Source organism: Camelus bactrianus, chromosome 15 (assembly GCF_048773025.1).
Source record: "Camelus bactrianus isolate YW-2024 breed Bactrian camel chromosome 15, ASM4877302v1, whole genome shotgun sequence".
Taxonomy (NCBI): Eukaryota; Metazoa; Chordata; class Mammalia; order Artiodactyla; family Camelidae; genus Camelus; species Camelus bactrianus.
This window is the reverse complement of record NC_133553.1, coordinates 53,281,152-53,308,434: the sequence shown is the minus strand read 5'-3', so window position 1 is coordinate 53,308,434 and position 27,283 is coordinate 53,281,152. Positions and strand designations below refer to the sequence as shown.

General features: G+C 35.3%; 1 long non-coding RNA gene and 1 pseudogene across 1 annotated transcript; both read left to right on the top strand.

Moving 5' to 3' along the window:
- The first annotated feature begins 160 nt into the window (after positions 1-160).
- On the top strand, positions 161-24,256 carry LOC123615932 (uncharacterized). The gene is made up of 3 exons (XR_006723748.2): positions 161-431; positions 4,562-4,672; positions 22,175-24,256. It is a non-coding gene; the product is annotated as an uncharacterized LOC123615932 (long non-coding RNA).
- Positions 24,257-24,606: 350 nt separating this feature from the next.
- LOC123615921 (large ribosomal subunit protein mL42 pseudogene) lies at positions 24,607-25,859 on the top strand (annotated as a pseudogene).
- The last annotated feature ends 1,424 nt before the right edge of the window (positions 25,860-27,283 follow it).

Here is a 27,283-nt window from a genome sequence, read left to right as displayed (position 1 = left end):
TGAAGCCAGCTTCCCGGGAGCCAGCGCATCTCAGAGAGTGGCATTTGAAGAACGTTTCCGATTGGCTGGAAAGGAATAGTAGCGGGTCGAAAGTTAGGCTTCCGGCTATTGGCCCGGAGTTGAGGGAGGCTGAGTAGCCATTGGCTGGAGGTCCTAAAAGGAATCTCAGCGTTCCCTCTTGAGAAGTGCGTGAGGCCAACGCGTAGAAATGGTGTAGTGAGGGCCTTCCTGAGACCCTGGCTCTGACTGAAAGAATTTCAAAGGCTTCAATTCACGGTTGTATCTTCACCCGTCAGTGCCAACCATTTTCAGACCCGCTGGCCCAGAAACGTTTGTAATTAAAGGCTTGTTTGAAAATACAAAGCCGAACAAAGTAGCTCTGTAAGACTTGCTGACTGGCTGTGTGGTCAGTTTGCATCGTGTAGCTGCAGGTAGGTCTTTAAACCTTCCTGCGTAATAGAAATAAATAGAATTAGGAGTTTTTCTAAGAGAAAAATTAAAGTCAGTGTTCCTTTAAATAAATGTCTGAGTAACCAAACCTTGTGTTAAATAGCACAAACTCTACTTCTAGGTTGGGATCCATTGTGTAAGGGGTCTTCAAAGGTCGTTGGCAGGGATCTTCGCATCCCAAAATACTTTCGAACAACCTTATATGTATTTAAATAAATGGGGCCATATTACATATACAGTTATGAGACGTTTTGTACTTAATATTTGGTCTTTTCATGTAAAAATATTAAACTGTCATCTATTTGCAGCTGCTTAGTTTTCTATAAACTACCGTTTCATTACTTTTATTTCGTGTATGTATACACAGTAGCTTACTTGGATGCATAAATGTGATTAGGGTGCAGATTTTTTTTTCCTCCCTCCAGGGTGTGGATGTACCATGCCATTTTATCCTTCTACAAACTGCTGAAGTGAACATCTTTGTGTCTCCAAGAACTGTTCATTTTATTGACTATTCCAAGGAATAAATTTTAGCAGAATTACTGAATGAAAGAGTATATATACTTTGATTTATGTGACCAGTCCTCAATTGCTAGATTAAATTACTCCAATTTGTTAAATTCATAAACAATTCTGTAATGAACATGCTTGTACATATGTTTTGGAACCCCTGACTTTTTATTTCCTTTGAATAAATTCCCAAAGGAAATATTAATGAACCTTTTTTAAAGTCTTTTTTAAAAAGTCTTTGCCAATCTACTAGGTTAAAAATTATACATAATTTTAATTTGCATTTTTTAACTTGAAATTGAACATTATTTCATATTGATAAGCCTTTGTGTTTCTTCCTGTGTTATCTTTTCATATCCTTTGACCATTTCTTATTGGGTTTTTTTTTTTTATAAAGAGCTTTTTATACATAGAAGAATTTCAGGTCTTTATCACATGCTGCAATGACATGTTTGTCATTTGTTTTTTAATTTAGTTCACTGTGTCTTTTGCCATATAGAAGTTTTATTTTTTTTTTATGTAGACTTTAAATGGTAGGCAATGAGTTAGTTATTTTTCTCTAGTGGATAGCCATGCTCCAAAGACCACTTGCTGGAAATGGGTGAGGTAAAGTGTGGTGGGTTTTGAATTACTGAGAAGAGGTAAAAGGAAAGAAGAACATCATCATCCTTGGGCTAAAATACTGTGACACGAGGTGGATTACTGTGGTTTATTGTTCTGCTTTTCTGCCTTCTAAACCAGCTTAAAAGAGAAATCCCACTTTTTTTCTGCCAGTTTCCTCCTTTCATAAAGAAGTTGCTTGTGTGGTTTCTAACGAGCCTGGAGGCCACAAAGTGCTACCCAGCTGCACTAGGCATTACTCAGCATTAAGGTCTGCCTTCTTCTTTAGTCTCTTCCAAGTGCTTTCCAGTTTCACTAGAAGCCAATGATAACTGGAATGCACAAGCTCTCCTTTCATTTATTTTCTCAGCGTTGTTCCTGAATGTGGCCAATGTGAATTCCCTCAGGCCTGCGGGTTTTCTAATTTATTTCAAAACATTGTATTATTTCAGTTTTCTCCTCAAAACTTAAGGCTTTTCCTTTTATTCACTACTTGGGATTTTTATAAGCAGGATGTTTTTACAGGTTTAATATAATATATTCAATATGCTCATCATGAAATAAACGCAAACTCAAAAGAACAGTGCACACACTCTTAGGGCAACGCACGTGAGTGCTCTGGAGTAAGAGTAAGGAGGCAAGATGAGTGTGTGTTGTGCATTTTACCATACATCTCTGTTTAGCCAGGTAGTGGTCTTCCTGTTTCACAGTGGTGCAAACATAGTCCTCTCTTGAAAAATTACAACTTCTCATTTTGGCAGTTTTATTACCTTTTATCTACTACATATGAACAAATTTTCATATTGAAGATATGTGTTGTAACAGATAAGACTGAAATAGATAATATACACCCACATAAACATATATTTATACATCCCCCCCACAACAAACACACGTATACCTACAGTACTTTTACCATAGAGTTGGTAAGAAGTTTAGAGAACATGTAAAAAGTGTTTGGGGCCATGCTTGGTAGTAAGTGCTCTATACATATTAGCTGTTATTATTATATGTAATTTAGATTTTTTTAACAACTTGCAGCCTGAGCATAAGAAACCATTCCCTTTATTTCATCTCTCTCTTTTTACTGGCAAGTCATTTGTGTTCTTTACTGCAGTCCTATTGAAATCTCCTGCTTTTCCCCATCCCTGTATGGGAACTGAGCCTCTGCCTTACTACAGGGCTATAAAGTTCAATTTTAACCAGATGACTGCATTCCTCCAGGTTTTTCAGGGACCACATGAGTAATCACTACTCCCATTTGTATACTTCTTTATAGTTTACAAAGGGACTTATATCTGACTTAGGGCAACCTTGAGAACTGAGTAAAGATGGTATTAAGATTTTCCCCATCTTACAGATGGTGTGTATTAGTTTGCTAGGACTACTGTAGCAAAGTGCCACAGACTGGGTGGCTTTGTCAGAGGGTAAGAAATAGCCAAAGAAAAACTAATGAATCACCAAAGTAGTAATTAGTTAATGTTTATTGCACACACACAAGAAAGACAGTTCGCAAACCAGGAGTTCTCAAACCAAAACGTGGAATGAGGTATTTTGTTAGAAAGCAGCTTACACAGTGAGAAAACAGTGACTGTTTATTCTTTATCATGATTGATTACAGTATTAAAGTTTTTATAAGTGGTAGGGAATTTGTCAGTGATTACTTCCTATCAACCCTGGGAAACATTTCAAGTTTTGCTTATGATTTTCAGAGGCATGAACAAGAAATGATCCAGGTCAAGTTGGTCTCACACAACAAGCTAAATTAAGCCTTGTTTGTGTGACTAAACTGGTTTTATCTGCTGAGGGAATTTTCAAGTCTGCTCTCCCTTTGTTTGTGACTGTAACAGCTTAAACAGCAGAATTTTATTTTCTCATAGTTCTGGAGACTAGAAGTCTGACTTCGGTGTCAGCAGGGTTGGTTTCTTCTAAGGCCTCTCTCTTTGGCTTTTAGATGCTGCCTTCTCACTGTGTCCACATGGTCTTCCCTCTTTACCCATCTGTATCCAAATTTCCTCTTCTTACAAGGACATCAGTTGAAGGGCTCAGAATATGACACCCTAAAATATGCCACTTTGGCATATTGATTATTTTGAGCTGAATGCAAGTGAGAAACAGCAAATGCAAACATAGCTCTCTGCTCTCCTCCATCTGCATAAAACAAGGCATAAATTTCCCGAGAAATGTACTCTCCTTGTTCAAGGCAGAGGAGAGGAGGAGTCAATGCTGAGATGAATCTGCATAAACAGACTTTAAATAAACCTTGTCTTTCATTAGAAGATATCTTAAACACCCACTCCCCATATTTTTCCAAGTCACTTCCACACAATTTATCAACCCTAAAAGCCCAAATTCTCTTTCCTTTGTCTAGTCACTTCGCAGTTTATCACGCTTTGTTAAAATGGAATGTAAGCCCCAAGTCTGTCTGCCTTTTGACTTTTTCACTTTTTTGGGGGTGAACCCCCGTGCATATACAATTTTAAATATTAGTAAAGTTGTATGCCTTCTCTCCTGTTGATCTGTCTTTTGTCAGTTTAATTCACAGGCCTCAGCAACTAGACCTAAGAGGATAAAGTTTTCTCCTTCTCTACATATACATATTGCATTAGGGTCTACCCTAATGAGCTCATTTTAACTTAATTACCCCTTTAAAGTCCCTCTCTTCAAATGCAGTCAAAATTTTAGGTACTACAGGTTAGAATTTCAGCATATGACATGATTCAGCCCATAACAGATGGGAAACCTGAGACTGTATGAGGTCAAGTTTCTTGCCCATTTAGCACAAAGTCAGTCAGGGTTTGCACTTCCCTGTACTTGATACTTAAGCAACAAGGTTAACTTCCAATTTTCCTTTTATAATATCTCACAGAAGTCTTTCCATGTCGATGAAAACATTTCTGAATGATCCCTTTTAATGTTACCTAGTATATTAGTTTGGATTGCCATGGCAGAATACCATAGACTGGGTGGCTTATCAACAAAGGAATTTATTTTTTTACAGGCCTGGAGGCTGAGAATTCCAAGATCAAAGAGTCAGAAGATTTGGTGAGAGAGAACCACATCCTGGTTCATATACAGCTGTCTTCTTGCTGTGTCCTCACAGGTGGAAGGGGTAAGGGAGCTCACCAGAGTCTGTTTATAAGGGCACAAATCCCATTTATGAAGGCTCATGAATTAATCACCTACCAAAGGCTCCACCCTCTAATATCACATTAGGGGTTAGGATTTCAGCATATGAATTTTAGAGGCACACAAACAATTCAGTCTGTAGCACTTACTTTTCCACTGTGTGAGCATAACACGATTTATTTAAACAATTCTATATTGATCTAGGCAGTTTCTTGCACTATTTGAAAAAATAATTCTACAGAGAGCATCCTTGTAACTAAATCTTTGCACCTAATCTTTATCATTTTGTGAAGATTAATTCCTAAAAGTGGAATTGCTAAATCACAAGCATACAGTTTTGAAAGACATTTGTACCTATGGAATTTGGCTTTTTTAAAAAGAGGAAGTATTATGCATTCTGCAATAATCATGGTTTAATGCTAAGTAATTCTTATCTTTTTTTTATTATTGTTTTACATCCATGAGTCTACATATCCATACATACGCACAAGTATAGCTCAGATACTTTGGATAATGCTGATTTAATGAAGGAGGACTAGGGAAACGATCATGATTTCCAGAGGAAGTAGACTCTTCAATTTCACAAATGAATCTCCAACTCCAAAACAGTGGTTCACTCTAAGAGACCTACAATGAATATTTGACGAACATGTGAATGATGATTGGAGTATACAGTGCCTCTTATTTGCCTAGAAATAATGCATTTCTCTTTTCTGCCCCCGGGGGAGAGAGTAAAGGTGTGACTACTGGCAGAGCAGGAGTTTTTTTAACTTTAACAAAGCATGCTTGCATTCTAGATTAGCTGACTTAAAGTTATTATTAGCAATAGGCTTAAAAATACCGATGCAATAGAAGTGTCATTTTCATATGTAATTTATAGATATAAAACATCACTAATGAACTACCTAATTGCTACTCCAAATGATATGAATTCAGCTTTCAAGTAAAGAAAAGAAGAAAGGTCACTGCTCTAATCCTCTAAATTGCTTTTATTCTGGCTATAGAAAGACTTTAGAAGTTCTAAATTATAGGTTCTTTCCAAATATTCTTGCTTATTTGGTTTATATAACAGTAAAGGGATGGAGGAGGTTTCCATGGGTTGGCAAATAAATAATTACCTGCCATATCTTAAAATTCTCCAGTGAATCCTTAGATTTTTAGTGCATTTGCACATGTAGCATCACAGTTTCTATTCTTTAAGTGTCTTTTGTTTTCTGTTCCTCATAATCTATAAAATATTCAGCAGCTTGATTTAAATAGGGGCAAAGAAATAACAAAAATACAGTGTCTTCAACTTGTGGCTTAACTCATTTATTTGGATGGCATTACTTACAATCCTTTCTTTATACATTGAGTACATTCTGTGTGCCAAGCACTATGCTAGACACTGAGAGTAAAGAGCTCTGGATATGGTACATTCTAAATTCCAACTGTATAACAGTTTGCTTGTTTTCATTTCATCTCTAAATATTCAGGGTCTTTGTGTGAATTATTTCTTTTTATTTCGCCTCCCTTTCTTTAGTCATGTTTTTTTCATTGTTTTATTTGTGTATGTGTAATTTTCCTGTTTTACTTTCTTTTGCCTTCTATCTTCTATTACCTACTAAGCTGACTCTTGCATTTGTCTTCTATAGTGTTTTCTCACCTGTTTTCTTGGGGTTTTTTCCTCCCTTTTAACTACTATATTGGTGACTTTGGGGAGGATGACTGATTTATAGAACATATTTATACATGCTTTAGACCTGTTTTTAGTTCTCTTAAAAGTAGCCATATGCTTAATTAATGGCCTCTAAATTTTTGTGACCAGATGTTCCATCAGTAAAAAATTTTTTGAATACTCCTCTTAATATTTGAATATATATTTACTAATGACTTAACAGACATGTATATATACATATATGAATATAAATAATTGTATAATATATACTTTAAAAAATAAAAGTTGAAAATTGAAATGAACAAAGAGTGAGATAAGAATATGTAGGTTGAAATTCTAAAACTTCTTCCCTGCGTTCTAGTGGATCATCTTGGGTACCCACTGTAAAGGCTGATAGTTTGGACTTCATGAACTTAAGCTTCTGGCACAGTAAGGATGCCACTGAGTGTTTTATTTGCTGTAGTCCCTTTTAGAATATTCTAGGAGAGATAGTAAAGAAAATCTAAAGATTCACATTTGGAGCCCAGGACATTGAGATCAAGACTCTCAAACAAAAACAGGATGACAAAAGCCTCTTCCACCTTCAGAAGAGGTGGAACCATCCTCATTCCTGATGTGGGAGGCAGTAGGGAATTAGACATTAATGGAACATCTTTTAAGGTTGTCAAGGAAATACTCTTTTATTTATTGATTTTAAAATGTTATCCTTATTATTTTTTCTGTTGGGAAGGTAACACAGTCATCCTTCTGTTTCCACGGGTTCTACATCTTTGGATTCAACCAACTAGAAATCAAAAATATTAAAAAATTTTTTTTCATAGAGTTCCAAAGCAAAATTTGAATTAGCCATGCACTGACAACTATTTACATAGTATCTACATTGTATTTATGACTACTTACATGGCATTTACATTGTATTAGGTATCATAAGTAAACTAGAGATGATCTAAAGTAAATAAGAGGATGTATATAGGTTATATGCAAATACTACACCATTTTTATAAGGGACTTGAGCATTCACAAATTTTGGTATATATGAGGGTCCTGGAACCAATCCTGCATGGATACCAAGGGATGACTGTATACATATATTGGAAAAAACTCAAACATAGAACTTCACAATGAAGAAAGTGAAAGTCTTCTATCTTTCCTACCACCTTAAAAAAATTTCTATAATTGTGTGGTTATTGGCCTCCACATTTTAATGTACATATTAACAATATATTATTATTTTCTTTAATCAAAATGAGGCTATTCTCATTTATTCAACTTATTTTTACTTCATTGTCCAAAGATCTTTTAATATTAATACAAAGAAATTGTTCTTTCAAATGAATGCATGGTATTCCATTATATAGATGTACCTTTTTTAAATGAATATCTTATTCATGCTCACTTACAATATTTTGCTCTTATAAGCAGTACTACAATAAACATCAGTGTACCCTTATTTTTACATTCTTGCTAAGTTATTTCATAAACAAGAAGTAGAATTCTGGGTATAAGGATATGAAACATTTCTGGAACAATAAAATTTTCCACCAGTATTATCAAATTGCCCTCCAGAAGGCAGTATCAGCAGGTACTCTCACCAAAAGATTACGTGTTTACGTTTCCATACCTTTTAAGCACCAGCAACTGTTAAGTATTTTAATGCTTTTCTTTTTCAAATCTGAAAGATTTTTTTGAAAGTTTACTTGTTTTAATTTGCTTATGTTTAACTGTTAATGAGATTGAGGATTTTTTCATATATAAATTGGCCATTTATATTTGTGAGAGCAACAATATTTGTTTTGTTTCTTTGAAACGTTTTTATACAAATTTGCAAACATACACAAAAGAAAACATTATGCTTCAACAATTATCAACATTTTTGCCAAACCCCAGACATCATGTCATTTTATATAGGAGTTCTTTTACATAAGATTGGAAGATGTTATTTCATGCCCTTTGACCCAGGCGTTTACCTCTAATTCTTTGGTTAACTAAAATAAGTGTAACCTAAAGAGCAACAACCAAACCTAGTTATCTTGCTGCAGTGGAAATGTAGTTATTGATTGAGGCCACCAGATGGCAGACCATGGGGGAAAAGAAAAGGAAGAAATTTACTCCTACCAAGACCCAGCTACAGGATGGCCTAGAGGTTTTAGGGAACTTTGTTTTCTATTAGTAGTGTGGGGAAGTGGAGATTAGTCAAAGGTGTTGTTTTAAACCATAGTAATGTATTTAATTATCTGATAGTAATGTCATTTATTATCTGATGTATTTTCTTATCAGATAAAATATCTTTCATGTTTCCTTTTTTGTTTTTTTCTATGAATTTTGTTATTATTCTTAAGGCCTCCAAAAATAATGTTTTAATTGGAATAGCATCAAAATTATAAGTTAAGTTGAAAAAATTAAAATCTTTGTACTCTTTATTTTTTCTAAGAAAGAACATGATGTTTTCCTCATTTATTCAAGTCTCCATCTTTATCTTTCAGTAAGAATTAAAGTTTTCCTTATAAAGACCATGCACATCAGTCATTAAATTTTTTTACCTAGAAACAGGTTTATTTTACATATAGTCTAACTAGATTTTGATGATTTCACAGAAGTATATTGACTTCTGCAGTGTTAATGTTTACTCTATTTTCTCTTATTAAGAGATAGCTATGAGTTAGTTCTTTTTAATTTTCTTGCTATGCAATTACATAATCTGAAAAATATCACAAAATTCTTATGTTTGCCTTTCCACTGTTTATTTCTCTTATTTCTGTTTCATACTTCATTACACTGGCTAAAAATGACATAAAAATATGAAATATTTAATAATGCAGTGTATCTTTGGCATGCATAATTGACTTTTACTTGGAATAGACACTCATCGTATTTAATTTTGCATAGTAATATACTCTTATTAAGAATATAAATGGGTGTTGAATTTCATCTGGTGGCCTTTCAGCATCTACTGAGAGGATTATGATTTTTCTTAATCAATTGATGTGGTTATTTTATTTTATTTTTTATCAAGGTATCGTTGATTTACAATGTTATGTTAAGTTTCTGGTATATAGCACAGTGATCCAGTTATATATATTCTTTTTCCTATTTTTTTTCATTATAGGTTATTACAAGTATTGAATATACTTCCTTGTGCTATACAATAGTACCCTGTTGTTTAATCTCTTTTATATGTAGTGGTTTGTATATGCTAATTCCAAACTTCTAATTTATTCCTCTCCCCTACTCCTCTTTGGTAACCATAAGTTTGTTTTCTGTGTCTGTGAGTCTGTTTCTGTTTTGTAAATAAGTTCATTTGTATCATTTTTTAGATTCTGCATATAAGTGATATCATGATATTTGCCTTTCTCTCTCTGACTTACTTCACTTAGAATGACATTCCCCAGGTCCATCCATATTGCTGCAAGTGGCATTATTTCATTCTTTTTATGACTGAATAGTATTCCATTGTGTATATATACCACAACTTCTTTATCCAGTCATCTATCAATAGACATTTAGGTTGCTCCCATGTTTTGACTATTGTAAATAGTGCTGCTGTGAACATTGGGGCTCATGAATCTTTTCAAATTAGCGTCTTCCTCTTTTCAAGATACGTCCCCAGGAGTGGGATTGCTGGATCATACGATAACTCTATTTTTAGTTTTTGAAGGAATCGCTATACTATTTTCCATTATGGCTGCACCAAATTACATTCCCACCAGCAGTGTAGGAGGGTTCCCTTTTCTTCACAGCCTCTCTAGCATTTATTGTTTGTGGACTTTTTAATGATGACCATTCTGACCAGTGTGAGGTGATACCTCATTGTAATTTTGATTTGCATTTCTCTGATAAGTAGCTTATTGGCCATCTGTATGTCTTTGGAGAAATACCTATTTAGGTCTTCTGCCTATATTTGATGGGGTTTTTGTTTTTTTGGTTATTGAATTGTACGAGCTGTTTGTATATTCTGGAAATTAAGCCCTTGTCAGTCGCATCGTTTGCAAATATTTCCTCCCAGTCCATAGGTTGTCTTTTCATTTTGTTTATGGTTTCCTTTGCTGTACAAAAGCTTGTAAGTTTGATTAGGTCTCATTTTTTATTTTTGCTTTTATTCCTACTGCTTTGGAAGACTGACCCAGGAAAACATTGCTATGATTTATGTCAGAGAATGTTTTGCCTATGTTCTCTTCTGGAGATTTATGGTATTCTGTCTTATGTTTAAGTCTTTAAGCCATTTTGAGTTTATTTGTGTGTGTGTGTGTGAGGAAGTGTTCTAAGTTCATTGATTTACATGCGCTGTCCAGCTTTCCCAGCACGATGTGGTTATTTTATTAATGTTTACTCATATTGTCAGTTCTCCAGTATAAGGTAAATTCTCCTTGATTTCAGTGGGTTAAGTTTTAATGCATTTTGAACTAGGTTTGCTACCATTTTATTTGTTTTGTGTCTAGTATTCTTAGGTTAGGTTTGCCTGTAAGTTTTTTTGGTGTGGCCCATCTTTTTTGGATTATAGTGTCAAAGCTATGTTTAGCTCATAAAATAATTGGGTAACACCCAATCATTTTCTGTGTTTTATGTTCCAGAATAAATATGTAATGATTTTTATCTATTTTATTATTGTGTTTCTAAGGCAGTTCAAAAAGAATGCTATTTTTAAAATTTAAATAAATAAAAATAAACAAATGCTTAGAGTAGATATGGTTTATAATGCAGAACCTAAAGAACTGTAATAAAGGTTATTTTCCCCACCCCAACATGCTAAAGAAGTGCCTGCCAAACCCATTATAAAAGATTATCTCTGTCTGGGTGTGCTGTCAGTTATACTACCACATAAAGCAGACAGAATCCTTTATTTCTCTCAGCTGTTCTGTTCAATCATAGAGAGAATAAAATTATGCCTACTGATTCAGTATCTGAAATGTTATATCAAATCAAAAGTTGATGTCTATATATTTTTCACAATAAGCTACTGCATTTCTTAGATGCTGGTAGATAATGATATTCCAAGGAAGTATTTCTTAGGGGGGAAAAAAGCAGTAAAGAATTTTACTCTTGTTTTATCTAGCTGTACATCTTGCCTCTAGAAGTAGCCCATGGCTTGGATAATAAAAAAAAAAAGTAGTTAGGATCAACTTCCAGATGAGTAATATTGACAAACTTCATTATAACTCTTCTGACAAATTACAGCATCGTTCAATAGAACTTTCTGCCATGATGGAAATGTTCTATTTCTGTGCGTCCAATGTGTCCCTGTGTTCACTGTGGCTCTGAGGACTTGAAATGTGGCCAGTGCAAATGAGGAACTAATTTTTTTAAATTTATTTTTAAGTAATTTAAATTTAAATAGTTACTATGTGGCTAGTGGCTACCTCACTGGACAGCGCAACTCCAAAGTATGAAATTTAATTAGTTTGGATAAATTTTTAAAACCCAGAATGTTTTCACTACTAAACGTTTCCTTATGCATAAATAAATTTCGCCTGACAGTATTTTGACAACGGAAAATTAGTATCAGTCTCTGCTTACTTCTCCAAAATTATTTGTACTTGCATTTTAAAAACTTGGTCTAACACTTACCTTCCATGTGAGCCACCTTCTTTTGCCATTCTGAGGAGTATCTGTTTTTCCTGTCACTGGCATTTTGCTGTTGTTGTTGTTCCTCTTTGTTTACATACTTTTAGCTCTACCACTAGGTGTCTTTGCAATTTTGTATTCAAACCTACTGAATTTTTGTTAGTTCCCTTTAAAAAAAAAAGTGATTTGGTTTAAAAATTGGACATAAACATTTTGCCATGTATAATGATGGATAATTATACCAGTAAAATGGTCATGGGTAAAAAATGATCAAAAAGAAGTTTGCAGAGTTTTAGTGAGAATTTATATGAATAGAACTGCCACTGTAGTAAGGAAATTGCAGCTATATCATTGAACTGCTTTTCAAAGATGAAGCCATTTTACTTAATGCATTACTGTAATTATACTTTAAACTTTTTAAAATATTCACTTCAGCATACACAGTTTTACATGTAGTCTCCACATCCAGCTCCTTCAGTTTAAGACTTAGTGGTTGTATTATTAGAACAGTACTGCATGTGTTGCTTGTATTTCTGTAGCAGCAATTTGAATGTATATCTAAAAAGTTTTATGATTTCAAATGACCTAATAAGATTCAGGAATTATTTCAGTGAATCATCTTTTGATTAACAGATTGCAGAGTACTATTTTTAGAGAGATTGGAACAACCACTCATCTGAAGCTAAAGCTTCATCATTTAATAAATTAATTCATCATTTAAATCATAAGCTGCAATAGTGGAGAATCATGATAGCTGCCTATTATAAAAAAAAGATAATTTTAAATGAACTTATCTGTGACTAGAATCCAGATATTGAAAACATTGAAATATTGGACTGGCTGGATACTTAAAAGAAGAACTCATGTTTCTATAGAGATGTTGAGTCTCACGGTGGAGTCTTAATAGGGGTGAGAGAAGTGACTCACAAACTTTTCAGAAAGAAGATGCTATACCTCATTCCTATCAGTAACTGAGATTAGATTAGCATCTTGATAAAATATAATCTTATTACCTTGGTCCCTACCAACTCACAATTTATGATATATAATTTGAGTTTGATATAAAATTTAAGTTTAAGTTTCTTAGGAAAACATTTTGCTAACATAATAACAATATGAACACAAGAAATAATAGAAAACATGAGACAGTCCTTTTTATTTATTTTTGTATGATTACCTCATTTAAAAATCAATGTAATGTAAGATCATTTTTATGATGACTAAGGATACTAGCTATTTTTACTAGTTCATTTTTTTAGATAAATTTCAGAATTATTTTATCAAGTTCTTTTGAAGTATTTTTAATTGGGATTTTGACGGATTGCTTTAAGTAAACTAATTTGTAGGAGAATGACATTATTAAAATATTAGTCTTAGAATATGGTACCACTTTTCTTGTACTTAGTATCTTTCAGGGAAATCTTCTAACTTGCTTCATATTGATGATATATTTTCCATTATTGGTCATTAACATATATTCATACCTGCTGCTGTTATAAATTATAAAGGATTCCCTTCTAATTATATATTTCAAATTGAGTGTTGTTAGTACATATGAATGTGATTTCAATTGTGTTTATTTACCTTATATCCAAGTATTTTGCTGACTCTTTAAAGTATTCTATATTCCTCTCCCCAAAATGGAAATTTCTTTTGTTGTCTATTTTCTTAACCAAAAATAATATATCTACTCATTTCATATATGTTATATTCATTAAAGTTTGAGGATCACTGGGGCTAAGAACACCAGGCTATCACATATAGACAAAGGGCTCATGCCAGCAGAGTTAGGATAACACAGGCAAATTACATTCCAAAATACCTGTATATGTATTTAGAAATAGCAGTTTCTACTTACACATTCAAGGATGCATAGGGAAGATTTTGTTAGGGGAAAAGTCACCTAAAAGAGTGTTCAAATTTGCTGCCATAAACTTTTGAAGCTTTTCAAGGCGTTATTGTTATGTTGGTGTGTTGACAATAAAAAAGACAATTAATATTAATTGAGTGAATGAAGCACTGAATGAATGAATATATGTAGCACTTTACTATGCTCTGAGGGTATAGTGATGAGAAAAGCAGACCTCAAGGGGAGATAGACATTAAGTAAAGACTCACTCAGATAAATGCATCATCCATTCCTGGAGTGGAGAATTTGAGGAGCCCAGAAATCATGTCAGCCACAGGAACCCTCTCCAGTGTGACCTTAAGCGCCCACAGGAAATCTAACCCTAATTAACACCATTCCCTTTGAGTTTCCCATCCCAAATCCCTGATCTGTGAAACAAAGACTAGAAATGGAAATAGACTTTAAGAGGGACATTTGTCAAACAGACGAAAAACTAGGTAGAACAGTCCTAAACGACCACTCCACCTTCAGTTAGGTACCCAAAACCGTCTATTGTCTGAACTGCTTCCTCCTCCACTTGCAAACTACTAAATATTCTCAATGAATTTTCAAGGAACTATCGGAGCCTGAGACTTCAATGTGGGGCATCTCTGAACAGCAGATAAACCTAGCTATTTTTATTGCCTGTAGGTTAAGGACTTTCATTGTTCCCTATAGCAAATGTTCGGGATATCCAAGCCACACATGGGGTATCTCACTCGTACCCCTGAAACAGGACTCAGACTCCACAATCCATTGCATTTGGGTGGACCCTCATATGCTTATGACTGAGAACTGCATAAAACTTGCCTGGTAACAGTTTGTGGGGAACAATAGGTTGCAAGAGAAATGTTCCACTATTTTCACTTATAAACATTGTAATATCCCAAAGACTGATAGTTTAGAAACTGATTTGGTTTATCATCAGTTCAATCATTAGAGTCAGGAAAACAGAAACCACTGTGCATAGTTCAAACAGAAAGGGATTTAATTCTAGGAAATGGTTACAAAAGTGTTAGAAGGACTAGAGGGAAAAGGAAGAGAAAAGAAGGAAGGTTACCCAGAGATGAGAAAGCTGCTACCATCATGCTTAGGCTGCATTTGCTGCTGGAGGTCACTGAGTAGCCAGTGAAGGAACTCCACTTCCACAAAAGGGGCACCATGTGGCTCGTGCTGAATTGGCTGTTGAGACGCCTCTACCACTGGTACCAGACTAGATGGCTTCTTTTCTCCCAACTGTTACTTCCATTTGGCCAAACCTGACAGGAAGCCAGTTGGTAAAGGATTCTGGGGTCTAGAGTTACAGGCTTCCAGCTCCTGCAGTTACAGAACACAGAAAGGAGGTGGCATTGTAGCCAACAGAAAAATAACTGACAATAATGTTATCAATTAGGTAGATCTTAATTATTTTTAATCAGTTACATTAGATAGACAATCATTTATGAATGGATTGGATAAGTGTATAGCAATAATCACTTTCTTCCCCACCATTTCTTGGGAAATCTTGCTGATGAGGCTTATTAAGATAGTAGTAGCACAAGACAGAGATAGGAAGCAAAGGATGGCTGAAAAGGGGAAGAATGGACACAGCAGAACAGGTCCAGGGGCAGACCCATGGATAATTAACTTGAGGGCATGGATTTTGAAAGAGACTTCATCTTTCTAATTAGAAAACATTTTGGCTCTAACATTGAGGGTGGAGGTAGGGCAACAACAGTGAAAAAAAAACCTTTCTTTTTGTCTGAGTAGCAAGAGCCAATGAGTTTCATAAGGAAAAAAAAATCTAGTTTGATAATTATATACAAAGTCTCCTTTATACTGGAAGAAAAATGAGTCAACAAAAATACAAAAGCTACATAAATTAGCACCTTCAGTGTTTTTAGACGACTGAGTGAAACAGTGTAATAGAGTTATGTCCCCAAATTAGCTTCCTTTCATATTCTACCCAGGCATATCCACTAGCATTTGTGGATATTACCATCAGTTGATACCTGATGTGGAATTTGTTTAAGCTTTTTTATATCTCCTCCACTCTCACTCTGACTCACAAAATGCTTTGTCAGAGTTCACTGGGGCTTTGTGGCTTATATGACTCAAAAATGAGTTAATTCCTACTTTGTGAGTTGGCATGAAAACATTATGAGCAGTGCTGAGCAGGATGATTACTCTATGGATAAACATGTAGAGATCATTTCAAAGATTGTTTTGAAAATTCTACTCAATAGTAAGTTACGTTTAATTTTTAAAAGCTTGTGAACCTAAAACATTAGCTTTAAAATGATCTTTGCTTCTTGCTGGAGTGTATATATATGTGTATGTAGAGACAACTTAAGTGTATGACTATATTTTGTGGGGCAAACTGAAATGCTGTTCTAGAGACTTCTTTCAGAATTATAAAATTTTTGAGAACTATAAAAGTTGGAATGGCTTTCTAGAACTTTTTTTAAACTGCCATTTGCTGTCATCATGAAATGCATATTATATAGCCAATGAAAATTAATATATAAATAATAGTTCATAGATAAATTTAAATTTTTCACATGTGATAGAAAGAAGGGTATTTCTGTCAGGTACTTTTAAAAACTTATTATTTTTTAATCTTATTTTATTTTTTCTTTAGGTTTTTCTTGGGGGGAAGTTATTAGGTTTATTTATTTAACTTTTTTTTAAACAGGTACTGGGGATTGAACCCAGGACCTCATGCATGCTAAGCATGTGTTCTACCACTTGAGCTATTCCTTTCTTAAGTTTGTACACAATTCTCTCCCTGTTCTCCTGAGTCTGAAGTAGTCAACCCATTTCATAGTTAATCCTCCTAGGACAATACTGGAAAGGCGAAAGCAGTGGATTAGGTTATATTGGTTTGTGTAGCTTAAACTTTCTCCTCCCTCCTCTTGGAAGTAATAGAGTGAACATTCAAGACACAGTCACAGAGTACTGCATAGAGGCTCCCGAGTGACCATGTCACAAACATCTGTATTTGGTTCCATTGAGGCAGTCTGCACAGGTGTGATTTTGCTGTTTCTTCAATTAACAAGACACTGCCATACCCATGGTGGTGGGCAGAATAACGGTTCCCAAGGATGTCCATTTCCTACATATCCAGAACCTGTGAAAGCATTATCTTGCATGGCAAAAAAGGATTTTACAGATGTGATTAAGGATCTTGAAATAAAGAGATTATTCAAGATTATCCAGTGGGCTCAATCTAATCACTTGGATGTTTAAAAGTGGACTTTTTCCCAGCTGTGATCAGAGGGAGATGTGACCATGCCAGAAGGGTGAGGGGAACATGTAATGTTGATGGCTTTGACGATAGAGGAAGGGGCCACAAGACAAGCAATGTAGGCAGCCTCTAGAAGTTAAAAAAGGCAAGGAAACATTCTTAGAGTCTCCAGAAAGAAATACAGGTGTGTCAGCACCTTAATTTCAAATCGTTGAGACCTGTGCCTGATTTCTCACCTATAGAACTGTAAGATAATAAATTTACGTTATTCTAAGCCTCTAGGTTTATGGCAGTTTGCTACTGCAAAAATAGTAAAACCACTATACCTCAAGCCCACTGCTGCCTCAGCCATCCTGACCCTCTTGGGAGTCTCAATCCAGTAACAAAACGGGTAACACCTGGCAAAGCAGAGTTCCCTGGAGCCCTGTTCCAACACAACAACCAGCTTTAGTTCTGACTGAGCTATGCCCAACATTACCAGTTGTGAAATATTTTGAATATTACTTTTTTCACTTTTTTTATTGACTTACAATCATTTTACAATGTTGTGTCAAATTCCAGTGTAGAGCACAATTTTTCAGTTATACATGAACATATATATATTCATTGTCACATTTTTTTCTCTGTGAGCTACCATAAGATCTTGTGTATATTTCCCTGTGCTATACAGTATAATCATGTTTATCTATTCTACAGTTTTGAAATCCCATCTATCCATTCCCACCCTCCATGAATATTACTTTTAATTTCAGGACAGACATACATTCCCACACACAAATTATATAACTGAAATGAATGTTTCATGAAACATTATTTAGCTTTACTATATGTGTTGCACTTTGATATTTTCAGTTCTATTCTCTTCTGGTTTTTTTAGGGTAAATGTCAACCCACTAAACTGATTTCATGATTCACTATCAGATTGCAACCTTCAGCTGAAAAACACTGACCTAGATCCTAACAACTCTATAATTAAGATGTAGAGTTTCTGATGGAGAATATGTTCTGTTCCATTTTTAAAGTTTGGGATTTAAATAGTTTCTATATGTAAGCTTAATTCATTATTACTAAATGTTATTTATTGATGTACTAAAATTTTATTAGTTTTCTCAAGGTGAACATCAAACCCATGAAAATTTGTAAATTAAGCGTGACAGTAAGCAAGAGGGGACCACAACAAGGAGAAGGTACATTTTAGAAACAATTCTTTAAAACTGAAGTATAGCTGATTTATAATGTTGTGTTAGTTTCAGGGGCTCAGCAGAGTGATTCAGTTATATGTGTGTGTATGTGTGTGTGTCTGTGTATATATATGTTCTTTTTCAGACTGCTTTCCATTATAGGTTATTACAAGATACTGAATTGAGTTCCCTGTGCTATACAGTAGGTCTTTGTTTAGAAACAATTTTTAAATGAATATTCATTGGGTACATGTATTTAGTGTTCTGCTTTTCTGTTGCTCAATTTGTTCATTTCTGCTTTTATTTTTAATATTTCCCTTTTTTGTGCTTGCCTTTAAGATATTACCCATTTCCTTCTCTAGATTTTTTAGGTTAAGTTATTGCCTTTCTCTCCTTTTTTCTTATTACTATTTACAGCTGCAGCAGCATTTCAAGCCCTTACACTTTGTTTCAGTATCCTCTTAATCTGAGGTCCTGGTGGAGTTTAAATGTGCATTTAAAATTATGTCTATTAATTCAATTAGCTTTTCTAGGTGTTGACAGCAAAAGGGTTTGAGGATTATGCTATGTATTAGTTAGCTTTCACTAGGTTATGTTGTGGAACAAGCCATCCCCCAAATCCTAGTGGCTTACAATAGCAATGATTTAGTATGCATTCACTGCACCTGTTGGCTACAGCTCTGTTCTGGAATCTTTATTCCAGAATGTAGACTGAAGGAGAAACCTCTGTGAAACACACTGGTTCATAGCTGAACCACAGGATGTCTCTTAAAGCTTCTGCTCAAATGTGGAGCATACATCACTTCTGCATACATTCCATAGCCCAATGAAAGTCATAGGACTAAACCTAATGGCATAATCCATTGATAGGCAGGACAACAAATAATAGGAAAGAATAGTAAAACCTATCCCCTTGTTATCCCCCATACTGCTGCAACCAGAAAGGTTTGTCCTTGCAGCTCTGTCAATTCAAAGCTCTAGCTTATTGTTGGATTATATCTGAGACTTACCGTTACAGCATTTTTGTTTCCATTTTTAAATGTATCTTTAATCATGTTAAAATACTGTTTGTCTCCCTTAATGCTTTTTGCTGTAAAATCAGCTATGCTGATCATGTTTTTACAGGCCACACCAGGCTGTGGCTACTGTAGCTTATAATAACATTAAGAAAACAGTATTTTTCTAGCTTAGCCCACATCCACAGCAAAGCAAGACCTCATCTCTGAAAATTCACCAGGTATTTGTGTGCTTCTGCAAGGGGTCCCGTGGTGCCCAGGAGGGTCTTTCTTGGTACCTAGCCAGCCTGGGTCTCTGGTCTGCTGAGAGAGAAGCAGTGTTTCCTGCCCTCTCCAGACATCTACGGAGCAGTGCTGCACTGCATGTCACACCTTCAGAGGCTCCAGGGATATCACTCTTTTCTAAATTAATAGCCATCTTTCCCTGGAGCTTTGGCTAAAGTTCCTAGTTGCTGGGACACAACTGTATAGAGAATATTATGATTAATACACTGTACCAAACTCAAAATTACTCTGACAGCCAAACCTTATATTTCAATAAGCTTATATCTCTTTCCCTCCCCCATCCCCCTTCCTCTCTACTCTCTACCCTCCCCGTCTCCAGCATGCCGTCTCTCCTCCCCCTCTACCAGAGGCTTGTCTGCTGTTCACGCTGATAGATCTGATAATAGCCAATCCCACCCTTGGAGCTCTATGAAACTGATATAATTTAAACACCAGGTTTTTATTCTGCTTGTATAGGCAATATGAATTGGAAGTCATTCTCCTTGCTTTTTAAAATTTTCCTTATTTTAAAACATTTAATCACAATAATCACACATGGAAAAGAAAACAATAATATAATAGGGCTTATAATGAAAACCATAGTCTACTGCCTCCCTCCTCTCCCACTCTAATTCAGTTTCCCAGAAGAAACCACTTTTGGGGGGTTACTTATGTTTTTAATGGAGATTCTGGGGATTGAACCCAGGACCTCATGCATTCTAATCATGTACTATACCACTGAGCTATACCTTCCCCACCAGGAACCACTATTAATTGTTTCTTTTTCAAGGCTTTTTGATGGTTACTTCTCTAATTCTAAACAATGAGCCGTCACTGCTGTTTCTTGATTTACTGGTGAATCACTGTACTAGGGGTGAGAAGATTAGTTCCCTGCTTCTTCCAGCTCTTCTCCTCCATCCTCCTCCTGCTTTCCGTACTTATATCTTTCCTTTCAGATTATAAAGATTACCATTTATATTTTCTCTAGTAACCATAATTAAGTTCTCCCTGTCCGGTTCATAGGCTGCTTCTAAAAATTGAAAACTACTAACCATCATTGACATAACTGTGTTAATGTTGTTGATACGAAAATTAGATGCTAGGATTTCATTTTCCTCTCCACAGGGGTTCTACAGATCATATACAGATCTACTGCAAATTTAAGATTATACCGTTTCACTTGGCAGGTTTGATTTTATATTTTCATCTCTTTTCACTTATACTGAAAATCTTGGCTCCAGGGACAATAACATAACAGTCAGTATTTAGAGGTCTATTTTACACTCTTTTACCCATAAAAGTTTTATTTTTAAAAAAAGTCAAACCTACAGAAAAAGTTGAAAGAATAGTACAGTAAATGCCTGTATATCTTTTATCTCGATTCACAAATGGTTAAAATTTTTTGCCACGTTTGCTTTATTTCTCTTTTTTGCTTTTGCTGAGTCATTTGGAAGCACATTATAGATAGCATGACTATTCACCGCTTGCATGTGGAACAAGGACATTTTCTTATAAAACCACAATCTCATTATCAGACCCAAGAATTTTAGTATTGATCCTATAATACCTATGGCATAATCCATATCCAAATTTCCCCAATTATCCCCCTAAATATCCTTTATAGCTTTTCTTCTATCCAGAATTCTGTCAAGGCTTACTCATTACACATAATGGAGATATCTCTTATGTACATCAGTGTTCAGAGCAGCACTATTTGCAGTAGCCAAGAGATGGAAGCAACCTAAATGTCCATCAACAGATGAATAGATAAAGAAGATATATAAAAATATATACATATGATTTATATGACATATATACACACATACACATATATACATATGTACATGTGCACAGTGGAATCTTACTCAGCCATAAAAAAGAATGAAATATTGCCATGTGCACTAACATGGATGGACCTAGAAATTACATACTAAGTGAAGTAAGTCAGACAGAGAAAGACAAATGTTACATGATAGCACTTATACGTGGAATCTAAAAATGCAATACAAATGAACCTATATACAAAACAGAAACAGATTTACAGACATAGAAAACAAACCAAAAAAAAGTGCTGAGTTTGACATGTTGTTTGAGATGTGTGTTGATAACTGGGTAGTGTTGATAACTGAGATGTTGAGTGTCTAGATGAACTAGTATCTAGATGTACCAGTATCTAATGTACCATTCTGGAGATCAGGGAAGTGGGCTAGGCTGGAGATAAATATCTCTGAGTCATCAGAGTATACATGATATTTAAAGTCATGAGTCTGGATGGGAACATTTAGGAAATGAAAATAAGATTTTTTTAAAAAGGAAAAACAGAGGTCTGAAAACTAAACCCTAAAGCATCCAAAATTCAGAGCCAGATATGAGAAGTCGTCAGAGGAGACTAGCAAGGAGAGGCCAGTGAGGAGAACAAGGATGGCAGCCTAGAGTCAAATCAACAAAGTGTCCCCACAACCCAGGGTTCCAAAAAAGGCAGTACAACTAAAGTGCTTAACAAGTGAGGATAACACAATAGTTTATCTCCCTACATCACCTGATAAAAAACGCCAGAACTTTTATGGTAAAGTGATATTCTTCAGGGATTTTTAAATAAAATAGTCATTATTATGCAATAATAGGTTAAATAATAACTGAAAGTCACTAGCAATCTCAACACTTAAGTCTGTTTTTTACCACCTTACATTGTAGTGAATACTATGTACTCCAACAAGAGTCCTGAAGAGCCAACACTCATCCCCGAGCTGCTGCACTATCAACTGCTGTTGGCTCACAGACACATCTCCTGCTGGGAACACCTCTTGGCTGCAGGGATCTGCTTCTGCCAAAGTTATACTCCCTACCAGGAGACAGCCCATATCAAATGAACACAAAGCTGGGCCCCTCTGCCTCAATTTGGAACAACTCTGAAGGGTCATCCCCCTCCTGAACTCCCCAGTGGATGACTGAGGCCTCAGCTGAAACCTCTCTGAGGTCAGTTTCTCCACTGTTCAATCCTACCTTCCTCACTTCCTCAGAGGTATCTCTCTAATAAACTTCATCATGCAACTCTCCAGCCCAGAATTTGTATGTAGGGAGCCCACCCTAAAACAACACATCCTACCAGGGGCACTACTATCCTCCAACATAATCGTGCCATTTACATTATATGGTAATTATAGAATTTATTATTTGTTGAAAAGGCCAGGTCTTTTGTTTTGTAGAATTTTCCATATTCAGGAATCAGCTGATTGTGTCCCTGTGTATATTCTTATTCTGATATTTTCTGTAAGCTGGTATTAATACTGGAGACTTAATTAGGTTCACTGCCACTCATTTACACCTGGTATTCTGAAACCTTTCTTTTACTTTCCTTTTCCTACTCTGTGAAATTTAAATATTGCTTATCTGATGCTAAGAAATGATGAAAATCAAAGGTCCCCAGGATCAGGAGAGATTATTAATAATTCTAACTCCCTCCCCTACTCCCATCCCCCCAACCCCCACCCCTGCCCCAGACTCGGTATATGCAACCTAAAGGCCTTCCAGATACGTACTCAAGACTGGGAACAAATGACTGGAGAATGTGCTTACCTCTGTTTACAGCCTTAAACACTAAATACCTTCCTCCCAAAGCAGAGTATGATGATCTCATTTTCATCTAGGAAGAGAACCAAAGACAGCAATACCATCTCTGATTTATTTGCATGAAGAATTCCACGTTGTTGCTAATTTTAAAAGCCATCCTGGCTTTCTTCTGTCACATGGTTTGATTGTGGATCGCATTCTTTCACCAACAGCTGGTATATTCTAAGTCAATTAATCAACATGCATTTATCAAGCACCTGCTGTGTGATCAACGTCATTCTTGGAGAATTCATGCTGATTAAATTCTCTGTAAAACAATTAGGAAGCTGTATCTTGTTTCTGCCACCCCCAGGTCCCACCCCCAATTCCCACCAATGCATTACAAAATCAAATAGATGCTCTTTTTGTATCAATTTACTGTTTTGAATTATCTACATCCTGCTCTATTCTGTTGAGAGTTGATAACATCCTGGACAATTATGATTTTTCTAAGGTAGACAAGGCAGTTTTGCATAAATGTATATTCCTCTCCATAATTATGTTCTTTTGTGTATCCCTTTTTGAAGAAATTTGCTATGAGTTTTTGTTCATTTTATTTTTTTATTAATGTCATTACAAGTAACAGAAACCAGATTGAGCTGGCTCAAGGGAAAATAAAAACTTATTGGAAACACATTAGGCTCTCTCACGGAATCCAAAGAAGAACTGAACCACCAACCAGGCCTCTGGAAGGGCAGAAGACAGGGAAGCTCTGGGGACCCTGACAACAGCTGCTCACGAACGCTCTTTTTGGAATTCTGCCACTAACAAGACTCAGAGCCAAACTTCTCCCATCTCTGTGTATCTCAGTTCAAAATTCAAATTCCTGGGAGGGAGAATCTGTTTGGCTGAGCTGTGGTCAGAAGGCTGCTGCTGTTCCAATCAAGTGCAGCCGGGAGGCAAGGTCACATGCTCTATATCCACACTGTCCAGTACAGAAGCCACAAGCCACGTGTGGCTATGGAGCACTGGAAATGTGGCTAGGACACTGAGGAACAGAATTTTTCATTTTATTTAATTGTTGTTAACTTAAAATTTAAAACTGAAACAATGTGAAATATTTTCCCATTACATACAACTTTATTTTTTTGGTAGAACTTCATTTCACTTGTTAAAATTTACCCTCTGAATTGAGATGTGCTTCCAGCATAAAATACTCATCGAATTTTGAAGACACTATGAAAAAATAAAAGATATTAAATATCTTATTAGTAATTGTATTTATATTGATTACATGTTGAAATGATGATATTTGGGATATCTCAGATTAAATAAAATATTTAAAAATTAGTTTTACATATTATTTTTTACTTTTTGAAAATATGGCTACCAGAAGATTTTAAACTCTATATGCCATTCACATTATATTTCTACTGGACAGTGCTCTTCTGAATAGCTACCAAGTTTCTGTTCCTGAGGATCAAGGCTCGTTCCACAATACTGGATGAAAGTTCTGAGCAGAAGAGACACCCCCAAAGGGGTCAACTACACAGTACAAATAACATATGCAGAGATTTCTGGGGCAACATAATGTACTCAATCGATAGCAGAATACATCTCTTCAGCATTTGACTACTTCATTGCAGTATTTGTTATATCATTAAGAAATACTGAAAACTGTTATCTCAGACTTTAATGTTTGATGCTACTAATTTCCATTCAACTAACATTTATTGGCAAAGCCCCTGTTCTCACAGAGCTGAAATTCTGGTAGAGGGGAGAATCTGCAATAATCAGATAAACAAAGATGTAAAGCCCAGGTATTAATAGATGCTCTGGGGGAAAAAAAAGTAAGGAGAGAGAGAATGACAGGCAATGCTCTTTAGCTGGATAATTAGGGTAGACCTTCCTGATCCTGTCACATTGAAGTAGAGATTGGAATGAAAGGGGTGTCGGGTGACTCTCAGGAAAAGCAATCTTCCTGACTTTTGAACAGGATTAGCTCAGCATGTGTCAGGATCCACAGGGACGCTTCTCAGGCTAGAGAACAGGAAGAATGGGGAACAAGTGAAATCAGAACAGGTAGTCTGGAGCCAGATCTTTTAGGGTCCTCAAGGCAAGATAAATGTGAGTGAAAGCCCTTGCAGTGTTGAGAACAGAGAATGAGACCATCGTGTTTACATTTTTTTCTTTGGTCCACAAATCACACAGGCCAGACATGAAATTTTATGACCAAGTTTTTTCTGTGGGTTTTTATCCACATGGTTTTATCAAAAACGTACCTACTCTGGACTGAGGCAAAATGGCAGGCTCGCAGTGAGCCACTGTGAACGGATGAAAAAAGGTATACCTAGAAGCAGATTTTAAAAGCAGTTTCTCCTCAAATCATCTTACTTCATGCCACCTGATAAGCATCTTGATTCACCATGGCATTAGCAGCAGTAAAATGGGGGATAGCATACAGAACTATCTTTAAACATCTACTTCCAATTCAAAACGGAGCCTTGTATTGTGTGTCATAAATCCACATCTTCTCTTCCAGATGACTATAATTGCAAAGTAGAGCTTGCTTTGACATCTGATGGCAAGACAATTGTATGCTATCACCCTTCTGTGGAAATTCCCTGTGAACACACAAAACCTATCCCTCGGCCAGATCCTGTGCATTATAATGAAGAAACACATGATCAAGTGCTAAAAACTAGATTGGAAGAAAAATGTGAACACTATGAGCAAGGACCTATGATAGAACAACTTAGCAAAATATCCTTTACTACTGAGCACTATTGGTATTTTCATGGACAGTATCATCAGACGTCATAAAAAATGATCCTCCCAAAGACAGATGATATTGAGGTTTTCAGAAATCAAAGAAAAATATTATCCTGTATCTCATTTGCCATTTGAGAAAATGCAATTGGGTATTTTAATTCATAGGTTATATAGTAAAATAAAATGTCTTTTCATATATTAAAAAGAATTATTCACTCTTACTTTATTTCCTTATTCTGTATTTGTCTTATGAAAAACTAAATGGATTATGAAATATTAATAAAGATTTATGAAAAAATAATTGAAAAATTAAATCTAGAGCTATTTATCTTTTCAGGACTCAAATTAATTCTTTATAGCTCTTATGTTATAATACCTACAATATTGTCCTCTTTTTTCTTTTTTTCTTTTTCAGTTTTATTAGGTAGAATTATTACAGTTTGACTGCACATATACATCATATTGCATGTAAATAGATATATACAATATACTGCACATTTTTTAGTTTACATATATGTACTGATCATTGTTTCTAAGAACAGATTAGAGCTTTAGCTTTTTAAACTTACATAGTTATCAAAGGAATAAAGCCAACCACAAAATAAGAATCAACAGAATACAGTAATCCAATCATAAAGGACAGTCAAATGTGCTTACACATATTCAAGAAATCAGTCATCTAATTATAATAATTATTATGAATAATAATTAGTTCATTTGTGTCCTTATTATTTACAATATTGTTCTCTTAAAATGAAAGATGTGTAAATTTTTTTAAATAGGTCTTGTGTCAAGACAGCATCCACAGGTCTGAAAATAGCTTTATTTAAAAATGCAAAGTAACTTTTGGTTTCCCCCAAATTACTCCAAATATTACTCCTAGAGAGAGCTTTCTTTTCTTAGAGATAACTTCTGGATTTTGTTGGCAAGTGTCCTCCCCCCTAGAGAATTTGATTGGATAAGAATCTGTTCCTCGTTGTCTTTTGTGGTTTCTGTAGCTTAAGACTGTGATGAGTGGATCAGACCTGTAAAGTTTTCATAAATTATACTCCTGCTACCTTTACAGCATGTCACTGGCACAAAATTCTAACTCTGCTAATTACATTAGGAAGAATGAAGTTGTTTTCCACTAAAAGTTAGAATGCTTTGAATTCTCTTGTACTTCTCTCAACTCTTACTGCTGGGAAAACACCATCCTGGAGAGAAAGTATGAAACTGTATATAGCTAAAATGTGCTGAACACATAATAGGGACTCCTCCCCAGAGGAGCTCATAATCACAGAACAAGTGACATCTTGTGTTGTTTTTGCTAATGAATAGTTTATCTTAAATATTAAAATGCCACATTCTTCACAATTGTCTTAGCTTAACTGGAAATGACTTGAAAAATAATTTGTTTTAAAATTTAGCAGATTAAATGCAATGTGCTCTCCTGGATTTGATCCTGGAATAGAAAAAGAACATTAGCGGAAAATTGGGGAA